This window comes from Athene noctua, chromosome 4 (assembly GCF_965140245.1).
Source record: "Athene noctua chromosome 4, bAthNoc1.hap1.1, whole genome shotgun sequence".
NCBI classification, from domain to species: Eukaryota; Metazoa; Chordata; class Aves; order Strigiformes; family Strigidae; genus Athene; species Athene noctua.
Window position 1 is genome coordinate 48,717,465 of NC_134040.1, and position 15,958 is coordinate 48,733,422.

At 37.5% G+C, this 15,958-nt stretch overlaps 1 protein-coding gene across 17 annotated transcripts in view; it reads right to left on the reverse strand.

The window, feature by feature from the left end:
• The window catches only part of ANK2 (ankyrin 2), a 253,472-nt gene that overhangs the window by 159,398 nt on the left and 78,116 nt on the right, over window positions 1-15,958 (reverse strand). The window lies entirely within an intron of this gene.

Here is a 15,958-nt window from a genome sequence, read left to right on the forward strand (position 1 = left end):
CTTATCCTGTTATTGGCTATGCTACCTAAGAAAACATACATTGACTTTGGATTTATAGTTGGCGTAGAAAGTTACGTGACTACAGTGTATACTCAGGCACACATACTCACTTAATACAGAGGTACACTGAAGAAAAAACAATATCCAAGAGCAAAGAAGTCCTATGGATATATGTTATTATCTGTGACAAAGGAAAGGGGCATGCTAAAGGAAAAAAAAGCCTCACAAAACTGGGCATCACTGCAAGCGTAGCTAACCATAGAACAAAGCGGATGAAGTACTCAAGCCTGAGTATCTAAATCCAGGATAACGTAAACATGCTCACTCCTAAACTAACTGCATTCACACATTTGCGTTTGAAGCACCATTAGCATTTATAGGTTAAAAAATCAAATCATGTTTTCATTTTTCAGCTAGGTTGTGGGATGTACTGTTAAGCAAGAGAGCGCGAAATGTGTCAGCCCTCTTGCCTTTATCTACAATTATGACATGAAATTACACTGGCTATTTGAAAGCAGCACATACTTTGATGTTCACCCACATGCGAGACTACACCCAGGTAAACTGGCTACTAATGCAACTGCAGATGCCAGGAGAAAAAACAAAATTGTGCAACAGAGTAATGATTAAACAGAATAAGCATTTGGGAACGCGCACAGAGATAGTAACAATTTTCATAAATAAACAGAGTAGGAGCGAGTTTCAAAAAGCAGATAAATAACTGTAAAATTCCATTTTGTGGGGAGTGATTAAGGAGGCACAGGAGGGCATGCACACCATTGGACTCGCACTTGGCATTCCACTGAAACACCTCCAATTGAGCATGTTTTATCATCTAATTTCACTTTCCTGCCAGAAACACAGGGTGAAAACCATTCTCTCACATTGTGAGAATATCCTAAAAGTCTGCCACTTTCAGCTTACTAATACTGATCGACAAAGCAATTTATTTCAGTTACCCAATCCATTACAATACATTTATTTTGGTCACCCTACTTATCACGCTGTACTAACTTCACAATCCCCGATTCCAACCTATTTTAATCTGCAACAGATGGATGTCATCAAAATGATTCTTCTTACAACTGCTCTACATGCCAAGACAAAAATATTTCCTTTTGAATTCCTTTCAGCAAACTTCAGCACATTTTCCACATCTTTTACTGTTAAGAAAACAGACCATATTTCTAAACACACAGCAGGGTGAATGGGAAGGTAGCACAGGAATTCACATTGACAGAACCTTCAATAGCTTCGGGCTTCGGTCAGGCAAGCATTTGGATGAGGCTTGACACAGGAGCAGATTCTGACAGGTACTTAAGAGATCCCTTTTAAGATCGAAGAATAGCTATTAGCACTGCACCGCCTCCTGCGATGCATACATGCACATAAAGAAACAAAATTCTATTTTAATATTTAAATGCCCCTGAAAAAATCAAGTGTCTTGGTAAAAACATTAACCAAGAACAAAGATTTGAGCACAAAGGGTAAAATCTAGACACTTGAAATTAATGGGAAAAGCATCTTTACCTTCAATAGGACACCTATTTTCCCCATTTTCCCCATTTTCTTTCATGCTTTACTACTTCTACAATTTACCATGCCCAAACTGCTATCATCTGGTTTTATACTTTTAAGGGGTTAAGCGAGAACGACACAACAAATGAACACCTACAACTTCTGTTCTATTAAGGGTAAATCAATCATTGCTTATTTTTCTTTGAGAGTTACATGAAAGGCTAAAAATGTTGAAGTCTCAATTATTGCTGGAAGCTCAGATTGTAGCTAAGACCATACAACTACATTCCATTTGTTTCTGGCTATGAAGATACAAGCAGAACTTTCAAAATAGATTCTAATCTCCCTGATTCATACTTTTGTTATCTCAGAATTAAATTACTGCAATGCACATCACTTCAAGACACATTACATACACCTGAGTATCAATCGCAACACAATACAGAAACTTCTTGTCTACGTGAAGATTTATAACGAATTAACTCTTCATGATTAATTCTCTGTACAGGCACTTACATTCCAGAAGCATCTACTGCTGTGTGTATTATCACTCTGAAATAACAGTGCTTGACTGTGAATAGAAGAGGAACCAGTGAAACACAATGAGGAAACTCAATGCTTCATTTAGGTGCCTTTAAAAATCCTAGCCTACACGATCTTTGGGGTTTTATGAATTTTCTCCCTGTAACACGTACTGATCTCATATTCGATGAATATGATTGTATCCATCTCTTCATAGTCTGGCCTCTCCTATTTCAGAAGTTTCTCACAGACTTGCATGATGTTCTCATTTATATCAAAGTTGAACATGCAAATAAAATACATGAAGCAGCAATTCAACTCCTTCATATACAAATTCACATACAAAATACCAGCGAGTACTTCCATGAAACACTCAAAAGATTCAGCACTGCCTTTTAAATCTTAGAAGTCCTAGAAGTTAGAAGTACTCAGACGTGTGTTTTCTATCCTGGTTTGCCAACCCTGAATTTTACAGTAGATCCTCAGTACTTTGTCCTTTTGCCCATTCTTTTCAGGTCTTTAAAAAGAGTTTTGGCAGTACCGTCTTGGCAATTTACTCACTTTAGCACATTAAAAACTCAAATCCCTTTTGACAAAATTGTCTCAGTAGTCAACAGCAGCAGTTATCCATAGTTTTACCATGCTAGGAAACCATGATTTTGGATCTGCAGTCTTTTCCAATTGATTTAGTAATCTCATGAAATATTTTGTTTCCTTACATGTAGATTTTTAGTTAAATTCATGATGCATTTCAGTTGCACAGAAGCTGGCATATTGGTCTTTAGTAGTTTGATGACTGGTGAAGAAAAACTGTCACCAAATTGTCATTTGAAAATTCCTTATAAGAAAGAAGATAAAAACATGGAGTCAGAGTCCTTCGCACCATATGATACATACTGCATCATCTCTTCCTATGCACACACCCCTGAGATTATTTTTTTTTTAGGGGTTTTACCATGTATGCAGGTCATGCTGAAAAGCAAGCACTCTACCAATAAGGAAAAGTTTACAAAAGAGTATGCCTTAAGCAGCTACCAGCAGCCATATGAACATGAGAGGCTTGCAATCTGGGAAACTCCGATGCCAACATGTTAATTTGCAAAGTCTCAGCTGGCACCTCTACATATCGCACACAGTTCAGATCAGTCTGAATTACGGCTCACTTTTACATGTGGTCACTAAGGCTGAGCAATCTACTCTATGTTATGCTATTAGAGTAAGGTATAAAGAATTGAAGAATACTCAGCTGATATTCTATAGTATGCGCCAAACTCACAATCTGTGGACTTAACAAGCTTTTTCTAATGTATTACTCAGAGATCCAAACTGCTCTATGAAAAATGCACCACTAACAGTAGTAACATTAACATTTGACTGCTCCACATTGAATTCTTCTTTTCACTACAATCATTATTGATTCTGGACTATTAACTTGCAGTTCTACACATATGAAATATTGATCAAGGAGAAGGACAACAGTCACTATAAAAAAAAAAAACACACATCCAACTTTCAATACATATATAGTGAGAGTACTACAAGTCTTTGATGACTATTTTATTTTAAAACTGTTTGCAACACAATCCTAATACGTGCTATAGATTTGTGAGGAATATTTGATATTATTGAACCACATAAAAAACTCCTGTCTTTTAACAACTTTTCCGTGTTAACTTTTGACTGAGGATAAATAATTGCAGCCAGGAATTAGTATCTTCAGAGCACTATAGCAAATGAATTACAACGTGAAAAAAAAAAAAAAAATCACTATAACCTTAAGTACCTTCACAGCAGAATGCAAGTGTATTCTTTATAAATACCCAGTTGTCAGACATTACACAAGAAGAGACAAGAAATGATCGACTGAATATATGCTTTTTTTAAAAATAACTTGAGAGGGTGTAGATTCAACTTCTTTCTTGCTAATTGCAATGCCAGAATTTTGCCTAAAGTTGAAACATATAGCTCAGGGAATCTCAGTAATTAAACTATACATGGGAATCAGTATTTTATTCAAATAGTTGGAAACCTTCCCTTTTGGTTCCTCTGTCCTCACTCGAGTTGCCTTTCCTGTCTCACAGCATACCGCATCACTTATTGCACATAGCACGCACCTGTTTCTCAAAGGCATTTTATAGAGAAGTGCAAAAATAAATCGTAAAATCATATGCTGCACCAAGCTCATAGGAATTTCTCCACATAGTCAAATCTGCTGGCAAAAAGTAGCTTCATACTTAAGACAGCAAAATTGGGGGAGTAGGAGGCTCCAGTTTTCAAAAGACAGCTTTCATAATAACACTACCCAAACCATCCAAATACTTGTTTGAAATAATGTCTATAGTAAAATTACTCCTGCAGGTTGGCTTTGTTTCCCCTCCCCCCTCCAAATAAGATGAATGACCCCAGCCTGTCCATAATCACAAATATCTCTGCAGGAGAATGGAGTCTAGCAACAAAGTCTACTGAACAATTCTCATCTTCAAATACAGTTTATTAATTGAATGACAGCAAGAACAGAATTCAGAACTGATGTATAATAACCAAATAAGAGTTTTACAACTTAGTTTGATTTTATCAAGAAAATTTTAGCTATGACTTCTGAAGAGGCGAGCCCTGATCAGGAGGTGAGCAAAACCTGCTATTAACTTGTATGCTTTATATAAATCAAAAAACTCAAATCATTAGCAGTTATAAAAACTTTCATGTTAAATTAAATCTTGTATTATTATTGTACATAAAATCAGCATTAAGACAGAATTTGCCAATATGGAAATCTTCAGAGTTATCTGACAGCGTAAAGACCATTTACAAACTTCAGAGATGTGAGGCAGTGTCTGAACAAGAGGTGTTTCTCTAATTAGTAAAATGATGATGGTTTGTTAACTATTCTTTTTCATTAAAAAGCTCTTACTTGACTGGTGGCTCATCATGTCAATATACTCTAGGTAATGCCTGGAGTTGAGAATTCAGCTCACTGCAGAAGAAAAGCTGCATGATCCAAACTCAGGTTTTCGTGGATTCTTGATGTTATTTGGTACTTAAATGATGCAGGGAGGGGCAAATGACAGGTACGTAAATACCGCCCACTAATTTTTTATTACGCCACACTTTCTAGAGTGTCAGTTTATGTTCCTACCCTTGAGACAACCACTAAATTTTGTCCCAACTGGCTTGGTTATTCTCTGATTTCAGAAACCATCTGTTCAAACCAGCCATCGTTTAATTGGCTACAACTCTAAAAGCAGCACAGATGAGGTGCTACCATTACCCAACTCATTTGTCATATATATATATTTTTGGCCAGTATGGTAGCTTTTCCCATACCAGCATTGAAATGTAAAAGATGGGACTTCAAAAGGAATACTTTTTTCTTGTGGAACAGATTCTGTAAAACTTGCCAGATAGGTTTTCTGTGGCTCACTTTTATCTTCCGTACCCTGAATTATTTTTTTATTGAGCTGAAAGTGCTGCTGATCTCCCAAGGGCATCACAACAGAACAATGGCGATATTGTGAACTGCAAGCCTAAGATGCAGCTATGACTGCAAGAAGGCAAAGGATTTTTTTTTTTTTTTCTTCAACTTCAACACAGCAGAGTCTCAGCCTGAAGTTCTGATATGCATGCCAGAACATGAGCTAAATCCTGCACTTAAAATGGCACAGGCTTGGTATTGTAACACTGGTAAATGAGATAGCAACAGCCATAATGGAAACAATATTTGCCTAGCCTTTAATGAAATAAAGTTCATCTTCTGAAAGAAAATAAAAATACAACAGTGCTTTACTTTCAAGACCACCTCCTTTGCATATAAAAATATTTTTTTTCTTCCATTAATTTAATGGAAGACATGGAGGAAGATAAATTAAATCACAGATCTTAAAGGCATTTCACTATCTAAATTCCTGGAGAAACAACGTGCTCAATCTTCTTATTTCAATTTCACAGAAGTATTTTTATGACACAGCTCTTCCCATTCAAGCATGTGTAGGCATTTCAGATATAATTCACCCTGTTAAGTACCTGCAGTTGTATAGAATTTGTTAATAAACAGTTGAAATGAAAAGCCCACAATTCTAAAATAGAAGTCTTAACTAAACATTTCTTTCTCATATCTAAAGCATCTTCTTATCCAGTAAAAGATACCTCTGACCTTACAATAACCTAACATTTTTTTAAAGAAATGAGAAGCTGAATCACAGGAACTGTGAAGCGAGAAGAGGAAGACAAGCTTTCAGAGACGAGAGATCACTAACAAATTAAATATTCTCTACCAAGATGCAGCTAATAGCATCTAAAATTATTTGAATCTCAGGGGTCTATTTCTCTCTAGGTTGATGATAATAAATCAGAAAAATAAAACCATTCTTTCAAGTATATATTATGCATTTGAATAATTTAAAACACTTTGAATATTTAGGCCAATTAATCACAGAATGTCATGAAGGAGATGGAGAAGTTGGCACCACTTTCACCAGCACTGAGCTGAAACCATGCCTGGAGTTGCCCTCACCATAATGTTGCATATAGTATGGAAATGGGACCACACTTTTGCATAAAGACTATTGCTATTTACAGCAAAAATTATTGTGTAATAACAAGATGGTGAAATAGCTACAAGAAAAGAAAAAGCTTTTGTGTTATACACTGCATATGACCCAGGATTAAAACATTCCATGATTTACAACTAGCTTGCACATATTTAAACATAGAAAATGATTGCTTAACACAGAAACCTATGACAGAGTGGACTGGATTCAGAAGTGACCCCTTTAGTATGTCCTGTGTTCCTCAGAACGCATATTCTTTCATTAAACCTACTAAGGGATGTGTAGGAGCCAAAATTATACAGTGTCAAAGTATGGGGGAAGACTAATGTTGTTTGTGTTTACTATACATACTGGTAAAGGCTTTCTTGAGGCTGCAACTCGAAGGAGACACAGTGTATAAAATATTCAAGACTTAAGAGCATCCTTGAGAAACTCATTTCATTGGTAGGTCTAGAGATGGAAAGAGCCATTACAAAAAACAAGCTAATAAAACTAGGTTGAGGAATGTATTATGATTTATACACATGATAAAATAAAAATGTATTCTAATTCCAACATTAATAACTGTTGAATTGAAAGACTTCTTCCAGTAATGTTAATATTTGCATGTACTGGGTCTGGCTGAAATGGAATTGGTTTCCCCTATAGCAGCCCTCACGGTGCTGTGGTTTATGCTGGGAGCTGCAGGGTGTTGATAGCACCCTGGTGTTGTGGCCACTGCTGAGCAGTGCTTACACAGCAGCAAGGCTCTTTCTGATATTTCCCCCAGTGGGACGGGGTGGGCAAGATCTTGGGAGGGGACACAGCCAGGACAGCTGACCCGAACCGACCAAAGGGATATTCCATACCACATGGCGTCTGCTCAGTATAAAGCTGGGAGAAAGGAGGAAGGGGCTGGGGTCACCCTTGGTCCTCCGAGGCAACTACTACGCGTATTGGAGCCCTGCTTCCTGAGAAGGCCCGACATCGCCTGTCCATGGGAAGTAGAGAATAAATCTGTTTGCTTTTGCTTCCGCGCGCGGACCTTTTCTTCGCTTTGCTTATATTAAAACTGCTTTTGTTTCACCCACAAGGGTTGGTTTATCTTCTTTCCCCTCTTTACCCTGTTGAGAAAACAAGGGGGGGGGAAGTGATAGAGCGACTTGGTGGATACCTGGCATTTAGCCAGAGTCAAACCATCACATTGCATATGACAGTTTTGTAGTAGTTTCATATCTTACTATGAAGACTGTTCTCAGAAAGCTACATTCAGAAAGTTTCTTATTACTGTTATTTAGAAAGTTTCTTATTACTGTTATGATACCCCAATAAACACATATTTCTGAGGAACATAATGAAAAGAAAACTATACCTAGCTAACAGTTTTATCTGAATACCAGTCCCTGCTACAAGACTGCTCCAGACAGACACAACTACAAGTTATTACATGCTTATGGACCCTTCTAATTTTTACCAATAGAAAAGCCAAGCTTCTACTATTCTATCTTTTGATATAGATGAGAAACTTCCCAATTATTTGTAAGGTATGACTTTCATTTTATGCTGGTTGTTACATTTGGACACATTGGACTCTTTTGCCAACTCCACCTTGAAATGCCAGAGCTTGCAGGACACCAGCCATCCAGCCACTCTTTTCTTTCCACTGAAATGTACAGTTGCCTAATCAGTTTTGGTTTGTTTTAACCAGGAGAGGAATAAAGGGCTACGTTTGGCAAAACACTTCAAAATATGCTTCATTTTTACCACATCTTTAGGTCCAAATGATCTCATATTAAATAGGTTTAAGTTATTTGCTAAAGGATGGATTTAGATACACTCTTAACTGTGCTCCTGAGTTTGGGCCAATCTTAGCAAATACAGCACCAATAAAAGAGGAAGAGAAAACTGAAGTAAAATCAACCCGTACTTGAGCCAAGAAGCAAATGTCTTCTATAAACCCATTATGATACTTAGCTGCCATAGACATCTGTAGGAGTCCTCCCACTACGTTCATTAAATTGACATACTGGACCCGCTGCCAGCTGACTTTTACTATGTCAATGAAGGATTTGTGAGAACTGAGGCAAAACTGCATAGTTTTCTATGAAAAATAATAGAATAAAAGTCTTTTGCCCAGCTTCATGCTCCTTCCAAATACAGTATTTGAAATGACAGAAGTTATTTTAATCCATACTGATTTTAAAATACAAAGTAAACTCAGTAATAGGGTTCTAATCCAGAACAGCACTTCAGTACTAGCTGACCTTCACACATGTGTAATCCTTGAGGTCCCACTGAGCTACTCATGTTCTCAAAAACAAACATGTCGATGTATGTCCCAGTTTGGAAACAATGTGTGCAAATCCGATTACATTCATTAGTGTGAATCTAAAAAATAGAATCTCATAAGCACCTGGAAAACATAGCCTGGATTTGTTTAAAAAGGAGAAAGAACAAAACAAAACAACAAACCAAAAACCAAAAGGATTGGGGTTTAAAAAAATGAAATCTTCTACTGTAGTCTGAGTAACCCTAAAAACTAGAAAAATCTTCATGTCTTTTACTAACACTTTTAAATTACTCTAAAAATAGAAATGGACAATCCTATTGTTTAATGGGAAATTTTCCTGTGCTGGAATTTGAGTGAAAGTATCATTTAGTCATTTTTGGAAACAAAAAGATTCAGGATATGTTCAAAAGAACCACAGGATCAGTCTTAGTTCCATTACACGATAGACATATCTACTGAAGTCTTAAATACTGATATGGAACCCAGATTACCACTAAGAGTAATACTAAAGGAAAGAAAAATACTTAAGATCATCTGGATACCATATATTGAGATTTTGAGGTATAACAACTTTAGAACTTGGCAGGCATTTAAATGGTTTCCATGGCAAGTTTTCATTATCTTATATATCATATAATATATATGTCTCATATATATATATCATATATATATCTATCATATATATCATATGATATATATATATCATATAATATATATGATCATAAATCACAAATAATCATATCAATACTGATATTCCTAACTAGGGGTAATAGTGCTAGAACATCTCTAGAACAAATTAGGATGTCATTCCAAGCTGAATAATAATAAAAATCTAGCCTGTAAGCAAAGCTTACAGCAGATTGTTGGCAGATAATTCTATCACTCTCATTAATTCTTCATTCCTTTCTGTCCCTTGTCTTATCATCAAAGGGACATTTTCTAATAAAAGAAATGTGCTAATACCATCAGTGCTAAAGAATCAAACAGCTTTACTTACCTAAACACCATTAACCGATTGCCCATTGATTCAAACTTACTGGTACCATAAACGGGAAAAAAAATTATTTCATGTTTCTTTGAGATGGACTAAAATAGATGCAATCAAAATGGGTGTTACTGAAGTGCAGCAGTTTCTAATTCAATGCCAGTTCTGCCAGCAGACTCATAAAGACCTTGCTTGTACAGAATGGTAAAACGGATACTGAAATAGTAAATGAAGAATTTTTAACTTTGTCCATTATGGAAGGAAACCAGGTTTCGTTTAGAAGACTTTTTTTTTTTTTTTTTTTAAATGATTCATGCAAGTAGCATCATACCCAGCACAATTTCTTTTCCTCTCTTCACATTAATTTATCACCAATCAACTGGGCAGTTACACTTGAAGCATACCTACCACACAAAAAACAGCATACCTAACTACACAAAACCCTTCTCTTAATTAACTGTGACATTTGCTATTTGTACATTGGTCATGATATTAAACACTCACTGTCTCCCCTTAATTCCCAGCTGAACACTACCTGTAAAACAAAACTCCTGTACTCCTGGGCCTAAATTTCAAACAATTCAACTCTGGGTAGCAGAGGGAAGGAACCAGTTTCATCTAATTTCACCTGCATAAAAGCTACACCTTTAATTCAAGCAGGTCACATAGGGTCCCTATAGCATCAAGTAATAGTAATAATAATGAAAAGGGATACTTCCTAAAAGCAGTTTATCTCACTTTAACCTAAGGGTCCACAGAATGAATGGCTCTTTGGCAGCATTTCCACTGACTGTAAATCCCTGATCTAGAAGAATGTAGTGCATGGCTCTGGCCTACTTAAGTATTTAAAACTTTCTGGTTTCAAATCCAGGCACTCACTCACTTTTGCTGTAGTAAGGGGAGTGAAAGGCACTGGCTGGACCATGAGTCCTACACTGTGCGAACACAGATCTTTCCCAAGGTTTTGCAAACTGCGTACCACTTCCTATATTGACTCTCCCACTGTCTTGTACAATAACATAAAAGTCCATGTTGCCAAATCCACTGCCTTGAGCAGGGAGAGAAAATTCCTCCTCTGAATGATGCAGCAGTTCAGCATGATCCTGTCCTGAAACTCAGAGAGCAGTCTGTCCTAGATGGTCTGAAACACAACATGATCCAGACATATTTCCAGCACCATGAAGCAAGACTGGATCATATACTTTCAAGAGCAAATATGAATGTAATTAAATATCCAAGAATGTTACAAAGCCCAGTGTTTTTGTCATATGAAACATCTTTGTTCCAGCACATGAAAAAAATTAATCCATAATTCATTATTATGAAATCGTTTGGTTGCGGGTGTTTTATTATGCTACTGTTATTTCAAATATGAACTCAGTATCAAAATTTGACTCTCCATTTGACAAAGTTATTTGCCATCATACAGACAATTCAGGATAGTCAAACCAACACATTCCTGATTTCTTCAGCAAGATAGGCCTGAAGCAGCAGCCCTTATTTAGTTTTAGTTTAGAAAAGATTGGATTATGCAAAGCAATTTTGCCATTTGAGTTGGCTGAATACCAACTGAGTTACTCTGAACCTTTTATCTGGTACAAGATTCACAGAGTCATCATATTCAGCTTGATGTGGCGCTCTTTTTCATAAACCAAGACAGCAAGCACAGCTATAGCTGTATAAAAGCATAGAAAACGTATCACTAACAAGGTATGGTGCTGAGTACTGTATTCCTGTTGGGGAAAAAAACAATACACAATTTCTCCCTTCAGAACAAAACTTCACTGACGTTTCAAATTTACAGAGACCTTTATTAATTTTTTTTAACATTTTTGTAAGGAATCATAATAATAAATATAATGACTGTAAGCGTTCCTAGGAAAATAGAGCAATTTTCCTTTGTAATCCTCCAAGCACTGTAACATCTGAATCAAGACAGATATTCTAAAGCAACTCTGGCAGTCCCTACCAGAGCCATATAAAGCCAAGATCTTATGATTAAATGTATTAAAGACATTATCAAAGTGCCTGATCTCTGCCTGCTATGAAAAGCTCTGAAGGCTGACAGAAAAGTACCCAGAGGAGGAAAAAAAAAAAAAGAGGGGAAAAAAAACCTCAAAGCTCACATGCTGCTCGATTTGGCTCACTCCTGCCTCCTCAAAGACCTGACCTTATGCAGAAGGGCAGCTTGGAGACTGTACATTCAGAGAGAGAAAATCATATCAGGGTTTGTTTATTTGTGTCTCAGGGAACTTCCATACATTCGCAAACAGCTTCAGGCCATTCACCTTAAGGGAGAGACTATAAAGCCTGTCGAAAACCACATATTCAGCAATGGAAGCAGGTCTGTCCTCTGCCCTCCTCTACCCCAGCAAGCCCTGTGCTTGCATTGTCCCTCCCCCTGGCTGCACGTTTCCCATCACAAATGCTGGAGCTTATTTGTTGATTCAACCAAAAACTGCTTGATGGGAGGAAAAAAACTGTCTGAAAACTCAATGAAATAGTTTAATTTCTTTGAGCTAAAACATGAACGTTTTATTTCTGAAGAACTGGTGCAATTGTGTTGTCAGTAAAATAAGCAGTAAAACTGCTCAGAAAATTTCAGGCAAAAAGATTTCCTAGCAGAAAACCAAGACAGCATCAAAATTAATTTCCAGGACAAAGCAGAACTTCTTGTGAGCTGCTGCTGCAAGTGTCTCCAGTCTCCTCTCCCCTTACAAATGCTGTAAAGTCATCTCAACTACATTTCCTATAATGCACTGCAGTAATTCATGCAAGTGCAAAGCATAATATTGACCTGAGAACAACTTTATTTTAGATCAATATATATGGGAGAATATAATATTTGGATCTACTGACATTAGAAGTTTTTGATACCTCCTTTCATTGCTAATTTGGAATGAAATAACCATTTAATAAAAAATTTCCCAGAGGGAGAAAAAAAATGAAAAGAAAAAAAAAAGGGGGGGGGGATTTTATTTACCATAAACATTATACAGGTATTTATCTCAATTATTTTCTTCTGGTTTGCAGAGCAAATGCTGCCATTACTGTTACAATCATGGCATGCCTAACTCTCAAACCCTGCAGTCATCAATGTGACCCCCTTGCGTGTACCTGGTCCCACTCACTGTAACCCTCATCTGCATAAAGATCTGTGGGGCTCGGTCTCCACAGGAAACAGAAAATATCATCATGTACTGGGCAGACAACAGCTTAAAAAAAGTTACTGAGTTCAAGTTTTAAGAATGATCAATGCAGGATCATCTACAGCAGTTGTGTAAACTAGGATAATTGATTACATCCGTTCATCTGAAGGATGTTTCACTGAGAGTGTTCCCTCTCCATACACCTAGACCTTTTCATAGCTGACAGCACTTTTAAGGGACTGCACAGCTTAGTGACAGCTGCTTTTTAATTACAGTCACAGTAGCAAAAGCAAAGCTTGAACATGGACACATTTGATCTCTTTATACAGCAAGCTATCAAGTAAGATTCAGGGCTGAGCAAAGAGATCCTTTCCAAATCTAACATGCACAACCCTGATCTTAATTTTTCCCTTTGATTCCTGTTTTCTTCAGCCAAGACTTACCAGGGCTTCAGGATCTTTACTTTCTTCACTGTTGCATCCATAATAGTCAAGAGTTTTATCCAAATCCTGTATGTTCCCTTGTGTTCTCAAACCCTTATCTGAATGACAAAACTGGCAAATCGGTGCATTGCCCATATCAGTTCTTCTGCTAACCCCTGCAAGCGGGATTGCCCTCGCACTGCAGAGGGTGTCCAGTGCTCCCGAAGGACAGCCAACAACCCAGGAGGAGGATCCCGCCCGTGCTCTTCTCCCCGGCCACTCGTGCAAGGCTCCCTTCCCCGAGCCGTCCTGTGTCACGGAGAACCCGAAACCCCAGCAACTGCGGGCAGCAGTCGGTGACCATTTCCAATTCAGGCGCTGCCTGTCTATTTTTACACCTACCAGGCCAGCTATGCATGTAAATGGCGTTGGGGTGGGGTGGGGGGGGGAACTGCTTTCCAGCATACAGCCAGCCTGCCTAGCACATAAAGTTAAAGTCCCACTGAGTGAATTGCCTCTACATGGGAGGGTTATTGAATTACTCAGTTGCATGCCTTTGAATGTTTTGGGGTTTTTTTTCCTGCCACTCTCAGTCTCGCTGTGTTTACATAAAGCACTAAATTTCAGAATGTTGCTAACGCTTTCTGAGTTCCTAATTCAAAAAGATGATTAACTCAAGTTGCATCTATTTGATACTTACAAAACAAGACAAAACGTATGAGTACAGATTTTCATGACCATTTCATTCCTCTAAGTCACAGGGTATTTCATGTTCACGTAGATAATAACTGCGATGAGCTTACTTTTGAATTGATACATCCCCCAGGTTTGATTTCAGGGGAGCTGAAATGTGTCCAAAAGGGACAATCTCTGATACTAGATCACTTTAGCTCTTGTCTATGTCTAGGTCACGTCTGATCTTGATTTGGGTTTCTATTGTTGTTTTGGTTTAGAGTTTGGATTGTTGGAGGTTTTTTAGCTAGAACAGTAATTATTAAAAACAAACAAAGCAAGCAAACACACACCCCACCAAAATTGAGAATAAGGACATCCTCTGTAGGTCTGATTTACTCATCATGATTGTACCCAGTAGGATAAAAATAATTTTGAGGATTGCGTTTTAAAATCCACCCATTACCCCAGAAGGCCTGCTGCAGAATTAAAAAAAAAAAAAAAAAACAAAAAAAAACACAAAACAAACACAACAAAAAAACCCCAAACCACCCCAAGCCAAAACAAAAACCCCACAAAGTTAGCTGAGAAATAATTAGCAGTTTTCAAATGCTTCAGGAACAGCTGGAAGTAAGGGATGTAAAGGAGACAGACTGCCTGTCCGTAGGTAAAAGAGTCCCATAGAATATATGCAGCCTGTAAGTGGTGCTGGGCTTGTATTTGAAAAATTAAGTCCAAAATTTAGAATCACAGAGTGATTTTAGAAAAATTGTGACACCTAGCCAAGATTTTTCCCTTTGGGCTTTCAAACTATTGCTAGTACTGCAATACACATCGGCAGACAGCCAGTCATAGCATCCTGTGGATTTTCTACCTAGTTAACCTTCATAGCAGTGCCAGTTATGATCAGAGAGAGCAAGCTCTCTCCAGCCCCCTTTTAAGGATTATTGATTGGTATAGGGTTCTCTTTTGTGTTAATTACTATGAGGTAGACTGAAAGTGGCTCTACAATTTCTCCTTGACTAATGAATTCTCCAGAGTGGGAACATACATTTCCTTTGAAAAGCCTCAGGAGCCATGACATGTAACAAGTGTAAGTACATGCTGGATAGACGCATGCACAAAATAGTTACATTCATTGTCACTTTTGGTTATGTGATTATATACTTGTATGTCCTTGACGACATTTTTGCCAGCAACTGGCATATACAAGAGATGGCACGTTTAATCTTGCATTCAGGCAGGCTGAATTTCAAATATAAAATGACTAATGAACAAGTAAAGGCTTCACCTTATGTTAAAATTATACATTATAATAATAAAATCTAATATGCGCAGACGTTACTTAGCTATGGGCCAGTTCAGATACGAGGGGACCATACTGAGAATAACCACGGTGCCAAACCATTGCAACTGCATGTGATGTTTGGTTCGCACAACACTGAAAGCAGTCACTGCCTGCCTTTAACACCAACCATGTTTCAGGAATTTCCATGCAAGGCTAGCCTTCCTAGAATTAGCTGACATCAATTTTCTTCAACTTTTCCAAGGCGTTACCCTATGACAGGAAGTTGTATATACACTGCCATAACTTCTTCGGGTAGTTATAAGAATAAAAAGATGCAAGAGGCAACCCCACCAAATGCTTGACTTGACCAAAGTTCATATAATGAAGGTTCCAACATAACCTGGAACTAAAAATCCTTGGATAGAGCAATCTATCTAATGTGAAATGAAATTACTAGAAAACACAGGAGAGAGTGAAACAAGGCATCAGGTCAAAGGGAAGGGGTGGCAAAAAACAAGTAGCAGACATTCCTTTGAAATAATGCTTGCAGAAAGCAACATCTGTGTAGACGTCTCATGGAGAGCAA